Here is a 16,424-nt window from a genome sequence, read left to right as displayed (position 1 = left end):
TGATGATGGCGTTCGTAAAGTCTTAGTGGGGTTTCTTACAGTGTCAGTGGGGTTCCTACATTATGAGAAAGGTTCCTAACAGTGTCAGTGGGTTTCCTACATTATGAGAGGGGTTCCTGCAGTGTTGTTAGGGATCCTACGGTGTTGCTGGAGTTCCTACAGCGTCAAAGGGGTTCCTACAGCGTTGGCGGGGTTCCTAAAGTGTTGGTGGGGTTTCTAAAGTGAGGTGTGGGTGGAGCTCCTACAGTGGGGTACCTCCGTTGAGATGAGGGTCGGGCCTCTTACAGTAAAGGTGATGACGCTGTAGCACGGATGACGAGCTACAACCTCCTCCTCCTCCTCCTCCTCCTCCTCCTCCTCCTCCTCCTCCTCCCTCACCCCAGACCAGCCTTGGCCAGCGACTGATCATTTCCCTCGCAGGTCAACGAGTCGCTGAGAGATATTACTGACATGTATGTAACCGTTGTCACGACTCATTACATTAGATTCATCTGATGCAACAGATGTATACGTATATGTGATCATGCATGATAAAGCAAACTATACATGTATTATAAACTTTTGATGGCCGTCTTATAGCAAGAAATTGAAAGGGTGGGGGGTACGTCAATGCCCCCTGTTAGAAATGCTGAGGGTAATGCCTTTTTTTATACTCTCTCTCTCTCTCTCTCTCTCTCTCTCTCTCTCTCTCTCTCTCTCTCTCTCTCTCTCTCTCTCTCTCTCTCTCTCTCTCTGTGTCAACAACATATCTTCATGTTTTCACAGTTACCAAAGTCCTGGACACACCGCTTCATGGGAATGGGGAGAGAGAGAGAGAAAAAAAAAATATTGCAAAAATATCAAACTGCGCAAACTTCGCAAATATTTGAAAGCATTTTTGCAGGCAGTGCACACACACAAACACACACACACACACACACACACATATATATATATACATCAACCATCATTGGACGAGATGTTCTGTTTTTCCTCGCCATGGGCAAATTGGTTTTCCTATTTTTTTACAATACGTCGGCCACAATTTTCCTAAAAAGAAAAAATGGAGTTGCATTGGTTGCGAGCGCGAACGGCACCCATAGCCAGAAACGGGAAAGCGACTACGGGAAAGTGGGTGGTTGAGTGAACGATTTTGAGTGTGTGAATGTTTCTGTGTGTGTGTGTGTGTGTGTGTGTGTGTGTGTGTGTGTGTGTGTGTGTGTGTGTGTGTGTGAAGTTGAATTTGCAAAGATTATTTGAATTATATTTTGGTTATATTTAAGTCATATTTGTTATATTTAGGTTATATTTGTTATATTTGTTATATTCGAGTAATATTGGTTATATTCAAGTTATATTTCACTGCAGCTTGTATGTTCGTTGGTGTTAAGTATCATCTTAGTATCATTTGCAGTGTTATTTTTACTCGTTTGGTAAAGTACTCTTGCTTGCATAAGAAAGTGTAAGTGTACTTTGAATGGGTATTTGGAGTAAGTATAATTTTCTCAAGTGAATGTAAGGAATTCGTGAGGTGAACATTACGTGTCTTTGAGATTCCTGGAACGAGGCGTAACGACCCTTGAACACCGGATATCGTAACGTCGTATTAAAGGTTATTGTTTTTACTACTACTACCACTACTTTTACTACTACTAATACTACTACTACTACTACTATCACTACCAATGCTACTACTACTGCTACAATTACTACTCTAATACTATTACTACTTCTACTATTACTGCTATTATTACCATTATTATCATTATCATTGTTATTATTATTATTATTATTATTATTATTATTATTATTATTATTATCATTATTATTATTATTATTATTATTGTTATTATTATTATTATTATTATTATTAATATTATTATTATTATTATTATCATTATTATTATTATTATCATTATTATTATTATTATTATTATTATTATTATTATTATTATTATCATCATTATTATCATTATTATCAATAATATATCATTATTATACAACAGCATTATGAAGCGCATGGAATCAAGTGAGTGAGTTGTGCATGTGATCAACAAACCCAGAATTGATTAACCATATACCACCACCCAGCGTCATGCCCCTGGAATTCATGGTTCCTCACCAGGTGTGGTACCCATCTGTCTGACTCATCTAAACTCGATGATCCATTGAGGAAGAGTTTCTCTTTATATCCAAAGCAGCGTCCTGACTCATCACCCATGGCATTACCCCGTGCCGTTCCTGAGCGCTGGGGATGAATATTTCAAACCCGGATTAAAGGACGGATTGTACATTCGTTCCAGTCGTGGTATTTCCAGGGGACGTGGGAGAGGTATTGGTAAGGACGCGTCTGGACCGGAGGCCCGGTGTTCGTTCCGTGTATGTATGGATGGATGGGGGGGATGATGAGAAACACACTGTGTTGTGGCAAGAGAAGATGCAACACTCTTGTGTTGTAGGTGCGGATCATAATCTTAGCCCATATGATGGGTCGTTCTCCAACTGACTCTGGGAAATCTATAAGCACCAGTCTATTTCCGACGACGTTAATCTCATGAAGGGTATGATAGTGATGGTCAGATCCAGTTGTTTTGGGGGGTGACTCAGGGTCGGGAGACAGACCATTACATTGTCCTCGCTCGAGGCAGTCATTACCACGTTTGGTGTCAAGCGAGGTCACACACCGAGCCACTGACGTCCCTCTCCCTCCCACCCTCTCTCCCTCCATCACCCCCTCCCTCCTCCTCCTCCCTCGCCTTTGACCCAACCTTGCGGGGCAGATGACTTAAGCCCTACCCCGAACACACACCCCCGCCACCTGAGTCAGACGTCCAGACCGCCTCGGTGAGTCAGTGTCCGGCCTGCCTCAGTGAGTCAGTGGCATGACACCCCTGAGTAACGGGTAACGCCACCAGGAGGGACAAAAGACGCGAGCTCGTACGTCCAGTGTTGTGCGTCACGGCCCTGGCCATTCCTAGGTGCCCCCCAGCAGCTACGTGACACAGCAACACGTCCCTGGCCTGTACGGTGCCACATGACACCACATCACTGGCTCGTGCTGTGGCACAGGACGCGACCGTGTGCGTCTCTGTGCCGCACGGTGTCACACGGCAGCACGTCGCTGACCCATAGACCAACACGACAAAATTGACGTCATAAACAACACTCTCTAAAGTGACAGGAGAAGACAGGAGCTTGATGAGGGACACCACAGTTGACAGGCGGGGGAAAAAGGAGAGGGGAAAGGTGAGGGAATGATCCATCAGCAGTTGAGGTGAAGGACCAGTTAGGGATACCGCTGTACCATCATCCCAGCAGAGGTCTCGCGGTTCATCCCAGCTGCGGTGGAACGCTGATGTCCCTCCTTGAACGCTCCAGTTTTCCCCACAACGGCTCTGAGCTCATCGTGCCGGAGATGCATGCTTGAGTCGTAGGCCGGGATCTGTTTGAGGCCATCCTTGCAGATGGGAGGAGGCCGGTATCACCCCATCTTAGCTTGGGTCGTGTGCGGGAGGGTGTGCCTCCCTACCCATCATGAAGGGACTGGCGGGAGAGACAGAGAAAAACTGAAGGGAGGAATGGGTTCACAGAGAGAGAGAGAGAGAGAGAGAGAGAGAGAGAGAGAGAGAGAGAGAGAGAGAGAGAGAGAGAGAGACCTAGTGTAATAATCTACGTAGATTCCAGGAAAAGGTGTTACATCAGAATGAGAGAATCTTTCATGTTTACCCACTGGAAAAGCGGAGGTGTGCGTAGAGCGGGTCTTCTTCAGTGGTATTTGTCGTTAGCAAGTTCTTCTTGGGATGGAGACGGAGCAACTTTTCCTCCCCTCCCACACGCCCACACAAGTTTGTTTAGAAGTTTGTGAATGAAGTTTATTAGGTGGCGTGTGATGTGTGGCTGTTGGATCCAGAGGGATGAGTTATATGCTGGTTGCAGCTCAGCCCTGTACACACACACACACACACACACATACACACACACACACACACACACACACACACACACACACACACACACACACACACACACACACACACATACACACACACACACAATCATTTCCGATACAAGGACCTTTTCATAGAGATCCCGCAGCTTCAAGTCGCAATGCGCTGAACGCCGATGGGGGGTAAGGTGGAGGGGCCTCCTCAACTAGGGCGGGAAAGATCCAGGTCAATCATTTATCATATCCAATATTCCTTCTTCACTGAGGGGAAGAAGGTGTAAATTTGGGACTTTGGGAAGCGAATCCGACGGTGTCAGGGATTGGGGATTGTTTGGGCTGTTCTTGGTGGGGAGGGGGAGGTGAAGATTGCGATTTGCACAGCGGTTGTGAGAGGTGCGTGTGTGAGGGGGGGTGATGATGGCGGAAGGGGACGAATGTGAATTTGATGGTTGCTGTCGTGAATAAGGTAATCTGTGTGTGTACGGTAATTGTGTGTGTGTGTGTGTGTGTGTGTGTGTGTGTGTGTGTGTGTGTATGTGTGTGTGTGTGTGTGCCTGTGTGTGTGTGTGTGGGTGTGTGTGTGTGATGAATATTTGATTACACATTGTGCGTTACGCCAGACCTGACCCATAGAAGAGGATGAACACTTGGGTTGGCTGTGAGCCGGCGGGCTACCACCCTCCTCTCCGGTCTCGAACACGGGCTGATTAGATTCCTGGGTCACAACACTGATCACTGCCCTTGGACGTATGAGGTGTCCTCTGGAGGTAGGGGATCGAACCCAGGTGTCTGGCGGAATGAGAGGCAAGGACCACTCGCCACTCTGCTACCGAGAGACAAAAAGCTCTTTCCAGTGCCTTCAGGGAGAATCGAACTCCCGGCCTCTGGTTTACTAGACCAGCGCTCTAACCACTGAGCTATGAAGGCTGGTCGTGGGCATGTTGCTGCCGAAACAGCTGTGCGTGTTACTGCTGCTGCCACTATTACAGCTGATCCTTTACCTGCTGCTGCAGCTGTAGCAGCCTCTCCTTCAGTGCTTCCTATTGTTGCTACTGTTACAGCTGCAGCTTCTGCGCTGCTCGTGCTGCTGCTCGTGCTCCTGTTACTGCTCCTGTACCTTCTCTTTGCCTCTCTCTGTGCTACTGTTTCTCTTGCCAGTATTGCCAATGTAGAAACGAGAATGTTAGTCATCATGCTGCGTTTGACAGGCTGCTGAAAGTCATAACAAAGTAGTAACGCTGCGTTGACAGGCGGCTGACAGGTATAACGAGGTTATTAACGCAGCGTTGACGGGCAGTTGACAGCCGTTATGAGGGTAGTAACGCAGCGTTGACGGTGCATCTGACAGTTATAACGAGGGTAGTAACGAAGCGTTGACGGACAGCTGACACCATCATCATTCACATACGTTGAGGCCTGGCAGTAACAAGGGTATGAGAAGAGGGATGGTGGGGGAGTCGTAGTGAGGGGTTGTGGGAAGGCAGGGGAAGGGTGGTGGGGGGCGAAGTGTGGGGTGGAAGGGGGAAAGCAAGGGCTGGAGGAATAGCTGAAGGATGAGCTGGATGGGGGAAATGCTTGAAGGATGAGCTGGATGGGGGAAATGTTTGGGGGTAGTGGGTGGGTTGGGAGGGGGGGGACATGAATAAAGTGGGGGAGACCTGAGGGGAGGAATCAGTGCCTCATTAAAAGACCCTGCCCTAAAAGACCCTTACTCTCAAAAGACCCTGCCCCTCAAAAGACCCCTGCCTTAAAAGACCTTTTACTCTTAAAGGACCCTACCCCTTCAAGAGCCCCTGCCTCCTTAAATGACCCTATCCAATAAAAGACCCTGCCCTTTAAAAGACCTTACCTCTTTGAAGTTCCCTACTCCCTTAAAAGACCCATCCCCTTGAAAAAACCCGCCAGGCCTTTGAGCATTATGATCAGACGCGGTACAGACCACCACCACTGCCGAAGGTCATCCACTGCATCGCTGGGTCTACCAGTCTGGCTCGCTCGCCTCTTAACTGTCAAGCCAAACGCTCGTTAAAGGACCGTCAGTAAACAAGGCTGTAGCTATTGTCTCCACCGTAGAAGCTGGATACAGCCGACGCTCCACCCTGTAAGTAAGCAGTACAGTTTATGCAATACAGTCCTTCTAAATTCTCGAAAGAAAAGAAAACGCAAAGAGAAATTTCGACCAAAGAAAATGGAAGGCAAAGAAGAATGATGAAGCTTGCGTGTTGGTAACTGTGTTTACATACGGTAAGCTTTTTACGATGGTACCACTGCTCCCCGGGAGCTTGAAGCTTGATTCTTCCTTTTACGAGTTTAAGATTTATTTGCGAGTTGTAAAACTCCAGAGGGAGTGTGGTAAGTTGGAGGATCGTGTCGCCATAAGCGTGAGATGTGTGAAAGCAGTTGATTTGTTTTATTCATGTTGGAGTTCTTGAGGCATGATTGTGTGTGTGTGTGTGTGTGTGTGTGTGTGTGTGTATGTGTGTGTGTGTGTGTGTGTATGTGTGTGTGTGGAGGTTAATGTACTCAGTTAGCGTGTAAAACCAAGATCAAGAGTGCCTCCGCTCCACACACACACACACACACACACACACATGAAGGGAATGGAAGTTCTGTGTCCAGGTGAATGACGTATGGTATTAATCTAAATGCAATACCATGAATAAATATTTAAGTAATGTGAACTTAACAGTCGCTTCGGTTATGTGTTAGAACGGGGGTGGACGTGATCCCCAAGATTAATCTAAATATCTAGATTAATCACGAAGAAACTTATTGAATGTCATCCAAATTAACGGTCTAATGGTAAATCACCACTCAGTTCGATCGTACATGATGTCATACTCCAAGCCTAGCAATATATCAAGTAAGAAGATATGTTACACACAGCCATGCTCGCATCCCGCGGGCGGGCGTACGACACATTGGAAACACTGTCATCTGACACTAGGCGATCGCACAGTACATCAAGCCGTCTCTAGCATTCAGTGTTTCCTGTCGTCAATGTGATATCGTAAATCAACATTATCCTTAAATCCTACAATGTAGCATTTCTAATCCAACATTTTAATGAAACTTTAGTATCTAACTTGAGCATCTCACATCAGAATCTAACGGTACGATCAAGCACCGTTGGTCTAACACTGTCAACTAACGATTCTCGCTAACATTAGTTTCGTGACTGTCTCAAGTCTGATAGTGACCAAAAAAAATCGCCTGACTGTAACTACGGTCTGTGTATTCGTTCTAACAAATTGCTCTACAACGAAAAAACAACCCAAAAAAAACACACCACTCTTGTTTTGGACAAAGAAAGCGTTAGATGAATACCTAACGAAGTGAATGGTGCGATATGGCGGCCAGCACGAGATAGACTGAAAGAAATACGGCCTCGCTAAGGACTGAGGTAGACGTTTGAGGGGGGACATTTTTCTCCGGGTCCAACAAAGAGCTGTGATATAGGGCCGTTCACAACTGCTTCTCCCGTACACATCCGGTGTTTCTTGGTCCCTCTTGGTATGTGTGTGTGTGTGTGTGTGTGTGTGTGTGTGTGTGTGTGTGTGTGTGTGTTTTAGGGTAACGTTATGTTCTCGACTCCTTCTCAAAGTACAAAAAACTCATGATTGAGTATGTGTGAACCTCTCTCTCTCTCTCTCTCTCTCTCTCTCTCTCTCTCTCTCTCTCTCTCTCTCTCACCCCCCCCCCCCCACCGTCACCATGGTAACCCCATCTCTAGGTAAATGGCAGATAATTAAGTCAAGGACCCTACCTGTATGGCGACTTTCCCGCCTCTCCCTCGGGTACACGACAAACACGGGGTAATTGGTCGGTTCTTCCCCATGAGTCAGGAAGCTTCATGTTTATATATATATATATATATATATATATATATATATATATATATATATATATATATATATATATATATATATATGTATATATATTGGTAGGTAGATGGGTAGATGAAAAGGTAAGTAGAAGAGTTAGTAGTTACATGTGTCTGAGTGTGGATGTCTGTGTGTTGTAAAACACACACACACACACACACACACACACGAGAGAGAGAGAGAGAGAGAGAGAGAGAGAGAGAGAGAGAGAGAGAGAGAGAGAGAGAGAGAGAGAGAGAGAACCAACAGGGCAAAAATAAAAAGAAATGAAGGAAAAGCAGAAATAACCCCTTTAGAAGCTAACCCAGACAGCTAAGAGGCGTTGCATGCAGAAGCTACCATGAAAGCACAAGGAGGTCAGGCCTTAAGAAGCCCCCAAGGTGAGGGTGTCTGTGGGAGGCACAACAAGACTACCTTCCTGACGGAGGTTGTCTGTGGTGGTGGTGCGTCTGGCTGAACATGACTCATATACTGTGTGAAGTATGGCCTCCTATACCATAAGTATAGGTCAGGACATATACTGTGTGAAGTATGTTCTGTTATACCAAACATATAGGTCAGGATATATACTGTGTGAAGTATGTCGCGTTATACCACACGTATAGGTCAGGATATATATACTGTGTATAGTATGTCCTGCTATACCACACGTATAGACAAGGATATACATATACTGTGTGAAGTAAGTCATGCTACACCAAACATTGATCAGGGTACCCCTCTGTATATACCTAATACACCGTGTTTATGTATACACACGTCACGTATGAATAGTGAGGCTCGTGTTTTTAGCACAGATAGTGGAAGCCAAGGTGTGTGTGTGTGTGTGTGTGTGTGTGTGTGTGTGTGTGTGTGTGTGTGTGTGCTAGCAACGCCTCTGGTGCCCTTATCATACAGTCATACATAAAACACATAAGGTATGCACACACGAGCCAAAATGGCCTCGCCATCCAAGACACAGTCTGTCAACACAACCCACGAGAACTTTGCTCAAGTGACAAGTCCTTGCAAGTGTTTTTCTGATGCCATGTGTCTGTATAGCTTTACATTTTTTTTTTTTGTAATATCGACTTCTTAGATCATCATAATCTCGATTATTATTATTATCATCATTATCATTATTATTATTATTATCATTATCATTATTATTATTATTATTATTATTATTATTATTATTATTATTATTATTATTATTATTATCATCATTATTATTATTATTATTATTATCATTATCATTATATTATTATTATTATTATTATTATTATTATTATTATTATTATCATTATTATTAGTAGTAGTAGCAGTAGTAGTAGTAGTAGGTAGTGGTAGTAGTTGTATTATTATTGTTATTATTATCATTATTATCATTATCATTATCATTATTATTATCATTGTTGTTGTTGTTGTTCTTGTTCTTGGTGTTGTCGTTGTTTTTATTATCAATATTATCATCACTTTATTACCATGTCTGTTATCATTCATTAAGCTGGGGTTGTACGGGTGCTGACTGAACGCTGGCAAGTTATCTTCATCATTTACAGACTATGTTACCTCCTTAGGTGAGCCAGATGTGTTGGTTAGCCCCTCCTGGACGTTGCACGGGCCACTTGCACCTGGAGGAAGACCTCGAAGTGGCCCGCAAGACGAAGATAAAGCACTCAGGTGAGTCTCACTCAAAATTTTTGATGTTGGATGACCTGGATGTTATCTCTCTCTCTCTCTCTCTCTCTCTCTCTCTCTCTCTCTATATATATATATATATATATATATATATATATATATATATATATATATATATATATATATATATATATATATATCCGGTCTGGATCACATTTTCGCCCCCCACCCCCACACCACCCCTATCCCCCCAGCTCGATATGCTCGAAGCTCAATAACACTGTTTCACTTCCAATTGAATCAGGTTCACTCACTCACCACCCCCTCCTCGGTTCACACAGACACCAGACTGGCTGGGGACTCACGGAACCCATCATCGCCTGGTTGGTCGGGTTGCAGGTGAGGGTGGTTGAGGGAGGGAGTGTGTGTGTGTGTGTGTGTGTGTGTGTGTTTTTTATAGGCATGAGTGATTTCATTGAATCTTTCGATGCGTTTTCCCGTAATTATGCAACAGTTTCCGCTACGAGTTCGTGTCGAGTCTGCCATTTCGTTTTGGCTTGCGGTTTGTATGGCATTTGGCATGATAATTAAATGACGTATTTACTATAGAAGTGGAGGGGGTTGCCTTAGCTGTGGGAAGCCTTGAATAAACGTTCGCCACTACCCGATACACCACTACCCACTACACCGCTATCCTCTACACTACTACCCGTACACCACTACGCCTTATACAACTACCCCTACAAAGCTACCCCTTACACAAATACCTCCTACACTAATATACTCTAAACATCTACCCCTATACCACCACCCTCAACACCACTGCCCCCTGCACACCTATCCCTTACACTACTTCCTCCCACACCACTACCCCCTACACCACTACCCCTACACCGCTATCCCTTACACCACTACCCCCTACACCGCTATTCCCTACACCTCTACCCCCTACACCGCTATCCCCTACGCCCCCACTCTCCCAGCCATCTCAGTAAGCGGCCATAAAACACAAGCCTCACACAGAGCACGTGGGAGCGGTAGGGGCTCTTGGCCATATGTCGTCAACCACAGCGAGCAGCGTGCAACAAGCGTGATCAATACAGCTCTTAGTCACGGGCGTTGAGCGTGGGAGAGCGTCGAGTGTTAAGCGTGGGAGTGCGTGGAGCGTGGAGGGAGCATTGAGCGTGCAGCAGCGTGGGAGTGCGTGGAGCGAGCGTTAAGCGTGCAGCAGCGTTGGAGTGCGTGGAATGTGAGGGGGAGTGTCTAGCGTGTAGCAGCTTCGACCAGCGTGAAGCGTTGGGAGTGGAGAGTGCGTGGAGCGTGAAAAGGGATCATTGAGCGTGTCGCAGTGTTGGATGGCGTTGAACAGTGGGGTGTGGGGCGGGGGGCGAGGGAATGAACGAATGTAGGAGCCGATGTACTGCACTCACCTCAGGGCAACGGCGGCGCGACCTTTGAGCAAGGCCTCTCCGACCCTTGAGCAACGGGGCGGTGCGACCTTCGATTAAGAGAGTGCGATAGTCTGGCGTCACGTTTTACGGTCGTCCCGTCGTGCTCAAAGGCTCGTACCGTCTTCCCAAGGGTCGTACTTTACCTTCGTGGTCAGTGGCAGTGCCAAGGACTCTCTCTCTCTCTCTCTCTCTCTCTCTCTCTCTCTCTCTCTCTCTCTCTCTCTCTCTCTCTCTCTCTCTCTCTCTCTCTCTCTCTCTCACACACACACACACACACACACCACACACACCAGGCCAGCCGCTATGCAATGACACGTTAATAAAGCTTATTATCCTTCGCCGAATGACTGCCAGATGGTGCTTGTCGCCTCTAGTCTGAGGAAGTCAAGAAAATTTAGCAATTTCGCGCCCCACACACAGTGGCCGCACTCGAGGGGACGGGGGAGATGTCGCCCCTCCCCCACAGACGTCCCTCCCACGGTATATCTGTATCGTGGAATCGTTCCATGATTAACGCGGTCGATCCAGGACATAGGGAAGCTGGCGAGTCAACGGGATGGGGTCCAGGAAAACTTCTGGAAAGGAGGAGTCAGGTGCAGTAGGTGCAAGGTGATATATGGGAGAGGAACGTAACTGCCAAATGGAAAAGATGGACAGGGCTGGTTATCAGGTACAAGTTTTACCGACGCCTTGACAGACCCACGCTCTGTGTGGCGATGACACGAGTTTGTACGACCACGAGTATCTGAGGTCGTGTGAATATCTGAAGTCGCGTGAATATCTAAGGTCTTGGGTGTTATCAGAGGTCGTACGAGGATTATCTGGGGGGGTCGAGCGAATATCTCAAACTGTGTGAATATCTGAGGTCGTACGGACTATTATGATTGCCAACACTCGGTGTACTACCATGTTGGTAATAGGACAGTCAATATGCACACAAGTCCTTTTGATATGTTTGTTTTCATCAAGACCTCACTGTAGGTTCTCCCACCTAAGTCGTGAAAGAGGAACAGATAAGAAATGAAACCTGAGTATGCTTTACCCACTGGTTGGATCAGTCTTTCGTTCTCCCAATTAAATAACCAATAGAAGTAAGCTTACATGGGTCTCCATACACACTCACAAACGAGAGGAGCCACGTTCTATACCCACCCACGCCCCGAGGTGTCAGTATGATACCCCGATGGAAATAGAATTGATATGACAAATATCTTGACCAAGATGACCTCCGTGCCCATAATACGTTAGTTAGCACTGGAGGCAGCGGGCGAGAAAAGACGAACAGGAGATCCGACTCGAAGGGCCCAAGAACCATAAGTAGAAAGAGTGTTTGGTCTTCGAACCGGTTATCTTTGAGGATCTGGAGAGGGTGTTAACAGAATAACGCTGACGGCCCATGATGGCCCTGGTAGTCACGATAAGCTTAGGGTCACGATAAGTTTAGAATCGTAATAACCGACCAGCCAGCCAACCAGCCAGCCAACCAGCCAGCCAGCCAGCCAGCCAGCCAGTCAGCCAGCCAGCCAGTTGGCTCGAGGAACACCCAGGCTTTCACATGAGGTCATACAACAGTGATGGCAGATCCTGACCCTCCTTCATCCCACTTCCTTCAGATGATGATCCAGGAAGGGTAAACAGTACGATCGTCTTTCATTTTTTTTTCTTTTTTTCGTACCATTTCATCAGAATCCCTTCTCTGCACGGCGGCCGTTGCTTTATCCTCTCGCTGGCTCCTGGTGTGGTTGCGGAGCGTCTCTGAGCAGCGGACAGTGTACCCATGTGAGGCGGAGTAGTCATAAGGCAAATACAACCCAACTTTGATGCGAGTTTGAATGAGATTCTCTGTAGTTAACATTAGCTTGGCAGCTTCCTCCACCTCAGGGGGGGGGGGGGGGGGGCATATGTACATGACAACATCTGTTGTTTGGCGTTTCATAAGAATCACAATCGTCCTTGACAGCCATTTCTTTTTCCCTTCCTGGTGTGAAAACACACACACACACACACACACACACACACACACACACACACACACACACACACTCTCTCTCTCTCTCTCTCTCTCTCTCTCTCTCTCTCTCTCTCTCTCTCTCTCTCTCTCTCTTTATCACTGTATCTACCTCTCTTCCCCCCAGTCGTAGTTGCGTGTTACAGTGAAATTTATCGACAGGTAGAGAATACATTTACCAACCAGTGATATATACAACAGTCAAAGGATTGTAATCAGTCTAAAGGACGTAACAATGCTGTAATTACTGAGGCAAATACGTGTGTGTGTGTGTGTGTGTGTGTGTGTGTGTGTGTGTGTGTGTGTTGTCAGGCACTTAGTGCTTTGTCGAGAGAGAGAGAGAGAGAGAGAGAGAGAGAGAGAGAGAGAGAGAGAGAGAGAGAGAGAGAGAGAGAGAGAGAGAGAGAGGCTTCCAGCAAGGCTTAGCAATGTAGCATGATGTTCCCCGCAGGCTTCACAACAGCCGGTGAATGTTTGAGTGCGTGGCTAGTGAAGTAGGAAAACCCGGGGCGGGGGACCACTGCTGTGTGCTGCTCCGGTGCTGGGCGGGCCGGAGCGCTCCTGCTAGCCTGCCTCTCTCTCTCTCTCTCTCTCTCTCTCTCTCTCTCTCTCTCTCTCTCTCTCTCTCTCTCTCTCTCTCTCTCTCTCTCTCTCTCTCTCTCTCTCTCTCTCTCTTTATCACTGTATCTACCTCTCTTCCCCCCAGTCGTAGTTGCGTGTTACAGTGAAATTTATCGACAGGTAGAGAATACATTTACCAACCAGTGATATATACAACAGTCAAAGGATTGTAATCAGTCTAAAGGACGTAACAATGCTGTAATTACTGAGGCAAATACGTGTGTGTGTGTGTGTGTGTGTGTGTGTGTGTGTGTGTGTTGTCAGGCACTTAGTGCTTTGTCGAGCGAGAGAGAGAGAGAGAGAGAGAGAGAGAGAGAGAGAGAGAGAGAGAGAGAGAGAGAGAGAGAGAGAGAGAGAGGCTTCCAGCAAGGCTTAGCAATGTAGCATGATGTTCCCCGCAGGCTTCACAACAGCCGGTGAATGTTTGAGTGCGTGGCTAGTGAAGTAGGAAAACCCGGGGCGGGGGACCACTGCTGTGTGCTGCTCCGGTGCTGGGCGGGCCGGAGCGCTCCTGCTAGCCTGCCTCTCTCTCTCTCTCTCTCTCTCTCTCTCTCTCTCTCTCTCTCTCTCTCTCTCTCTCTCTCTCTCTCTCTCTCCCAGGGACACGTCGGCATCAGGTACAAAGCCCTCCTTTCCTCCCTCCCTTCTTCCCTTCCTTCCCTCCCTCCCTTAGACTTTGCAACTTTGTCTAATTGATAGATGCAAATCGAGCTTCTTTGTCGCCGGCTCGTCTGCAAATTTGGTCTCTCCTCCTCCTCCTCTCCTCTCTCTCTCTCTCTCTCCCCTCCTGCTAATCCCCCCTTCCCCCTAGACTTTCCTGCCTCTCCCTCCCCAGTCAAGGAGGGAAGGAAGGGGAAAAGGTGGGAGAAGTGGGAGTGGTTGCGAGCGGGGTAGATTCTACTCAGGGGTTTAGGGGAGGATAGCGTGTGTGTGTGTGTGTGTGTGTGTGTGTGTGTGTGTGTGTAGGATAATGAGGGGACGTGTGTCAACTGTGCTGGGTGTGTGGGTTACGCCTGCCTGCCGTCGATAATGTTGCTTTTTAATGATCGTTGTGTAATGGACATGTGTGTGTGTGTGTGTGTGTGTGTGTGTGTGTGTGTGTGTGTGTGTGTGTGTGTGTGTGTGTGTGTGTGTGTGTGATTACCTGTTCGTGCGGTATGGGGAGGGTGTTCTTCACTGGTGGTGGAGGGGGGGGCCCCATCTTTTTATAATTTTCTCTCCTCTCACATGGCTCTTTAAACGCTTGTGTGTGTGTGTGTGTGTGTGTGTGTGTGTGTGTGTGTGTGTGTGTGTGTGTGTGTGTGTGTGTGTGTGTTGTCAGTATGCAGAGTTTCACTCCTGGGCTGGTCCCCTGCACCCACTACCCTAATGCCGTGAAAGTACTCATTTGCATATTGCTTCCAAACACTTGCTTAAGCGATCTAAGGTCATGACCTCCGGTTGATCCATCGATGTATCATTCCGAAAACTATTGACACTCATCATTAAAAGACTGGTTCAGAACCTCGAATGTCTTGCTCAGGGGCACCTCACACTCACGTTTTTTTCTTTTGATTTCATAGTGGGCAAATATTAGGTCTCTCCTCTCTCTCTCTCGAGTGAGACTCATTCCTCTTCATTCTCATACCACAATCATCTTCGTTGCTCTCCTCTAATTGGACTCTTGTGTGTCATGAAGTGTGGCGACCAAACGTAAGGACCATGTTCTGATTCTGGGTCTGATAGAAAATGTGTGTATTCTGTGGAATCATTTCTTTCTTTCTTTATGCTTGTCCTTGAAATGTAGTCATGATCCTGGCCAGCAGACAGTGATTAGTCTCCTCCACGATTCTCCTTCGCCGACTACCGAGTTGCTCCCACACACGTATGTACCCGCACCTTGTTTTCTGCTGGATGGTAAGTATGTACAGTTAGTCTGTATGTGCTTGCCTTTGGATGTATTTGTACAGGCGTGTTTGTGTGTTTATTTGTGATTATATGTGATTGTACGTGAAAAAACAAAATGAATATAAATATATATATATATATATATATATATATATATATATATATATATATATATATATATATATATATATATATATATATATATATGCATTTTTTCACAAAGGTAATTCTATATAGATAGCAGTGTAACACTTCCAGTTCGCCTGGAACCTTTATTACAACGGATGATAGAAACGAAAGTCCTCCTACAACACAACCAGTTTCGACCGTAATGGCACCGTTCACTCGGTAGAGAAAATACTCTCCATTACCGCTCTTGTGTTTCCGCGGACTTGCCATGAGCAAGCGCGAGACACAGAGCTGTTCTCAACCTTGACACCGCTCGCAACCTTCCGGGAGAGATTGTATTTTACTGTCTCAAGTGTTCCTACCTCAAGCGCTCTGAAACCAGTTGTCACGTACTCTCGTTACCCTGGAGTACGTTTGCTGGAGTGGTGGATGGAAGAGCACGGACATACCACGCGAATCCTTAAGTGCCGATACTCGCCTGGTCGAAGCTGTACCGAATACCTCTGTTTCGAAAGGCATGAGAGCAGATCCTGGAACGCGCCGGATCGAAGCTGTACCGAACCTTGTGTCTCAATGGGTCGAAGCAGAGGGTTCGGTTGCAGCTTCGACCAGACCCGTCCCCAGGCTCCGACTGTATTCGTCTTTTGAGACAGAGGGTTCGTTCGAGTCTCGACCAGGCTACTTTGTTCCAGGTTCTGTCTTTGCCTGTCGAGACAAGACAGCCTAGTAACAGCCTCGACCAGACGTGTTCCAGGTTCTGGGTCTTTTGTTCGCGACTGTACATAACCCCAGAGTTTACGTCGCTTCCTCTCGTTTACCCTGGCCATCACTCTACACTGGAGGAACGTAATGTAAGGGGTTATGTGTACTGCGAAGTACCATTACGCCACTGATGAGTC

The 16,424-nt window shown here is 46.6% G+C and overlaps 1 non-coding gene across 1 annotated transcript; it reads right to left on the bottom strand.

The window, feature by feature from the left end:
• Positions 1 to 4,779: 4,779 nt before the first annotated feature.
• TRNAT-AGU (transfer RNA threonine (anticodon AGU)) lies at positions 4,780 to 4,852 on the bottom strand. The gene has a single exon. It is a non-coding gene; the product is annotated as a tRNA-Thr (tRNA).
• Positions 4,853 to 16,424: the final 11,572 nt, after the last annotated feature.

The sequence above is a fragment of the Panulirus ornatus genome, chromosome 37 (genome assembly GCF_036320965.1).
Source record: "Panulirus ornatus isolate Po-2019 chromosome 37, ASM3632096v1, whole genome shotgun sequence".
Lineage (NCBI taxonomy): Eukaryota > Metazoa > Arthropoda > Malacostraca > Decapoda > Palinuridae > Panulirus > Panulirus ornatus.
This window is presented reverse-complemented; position numbering and strand designations above follow the sequence as displayed.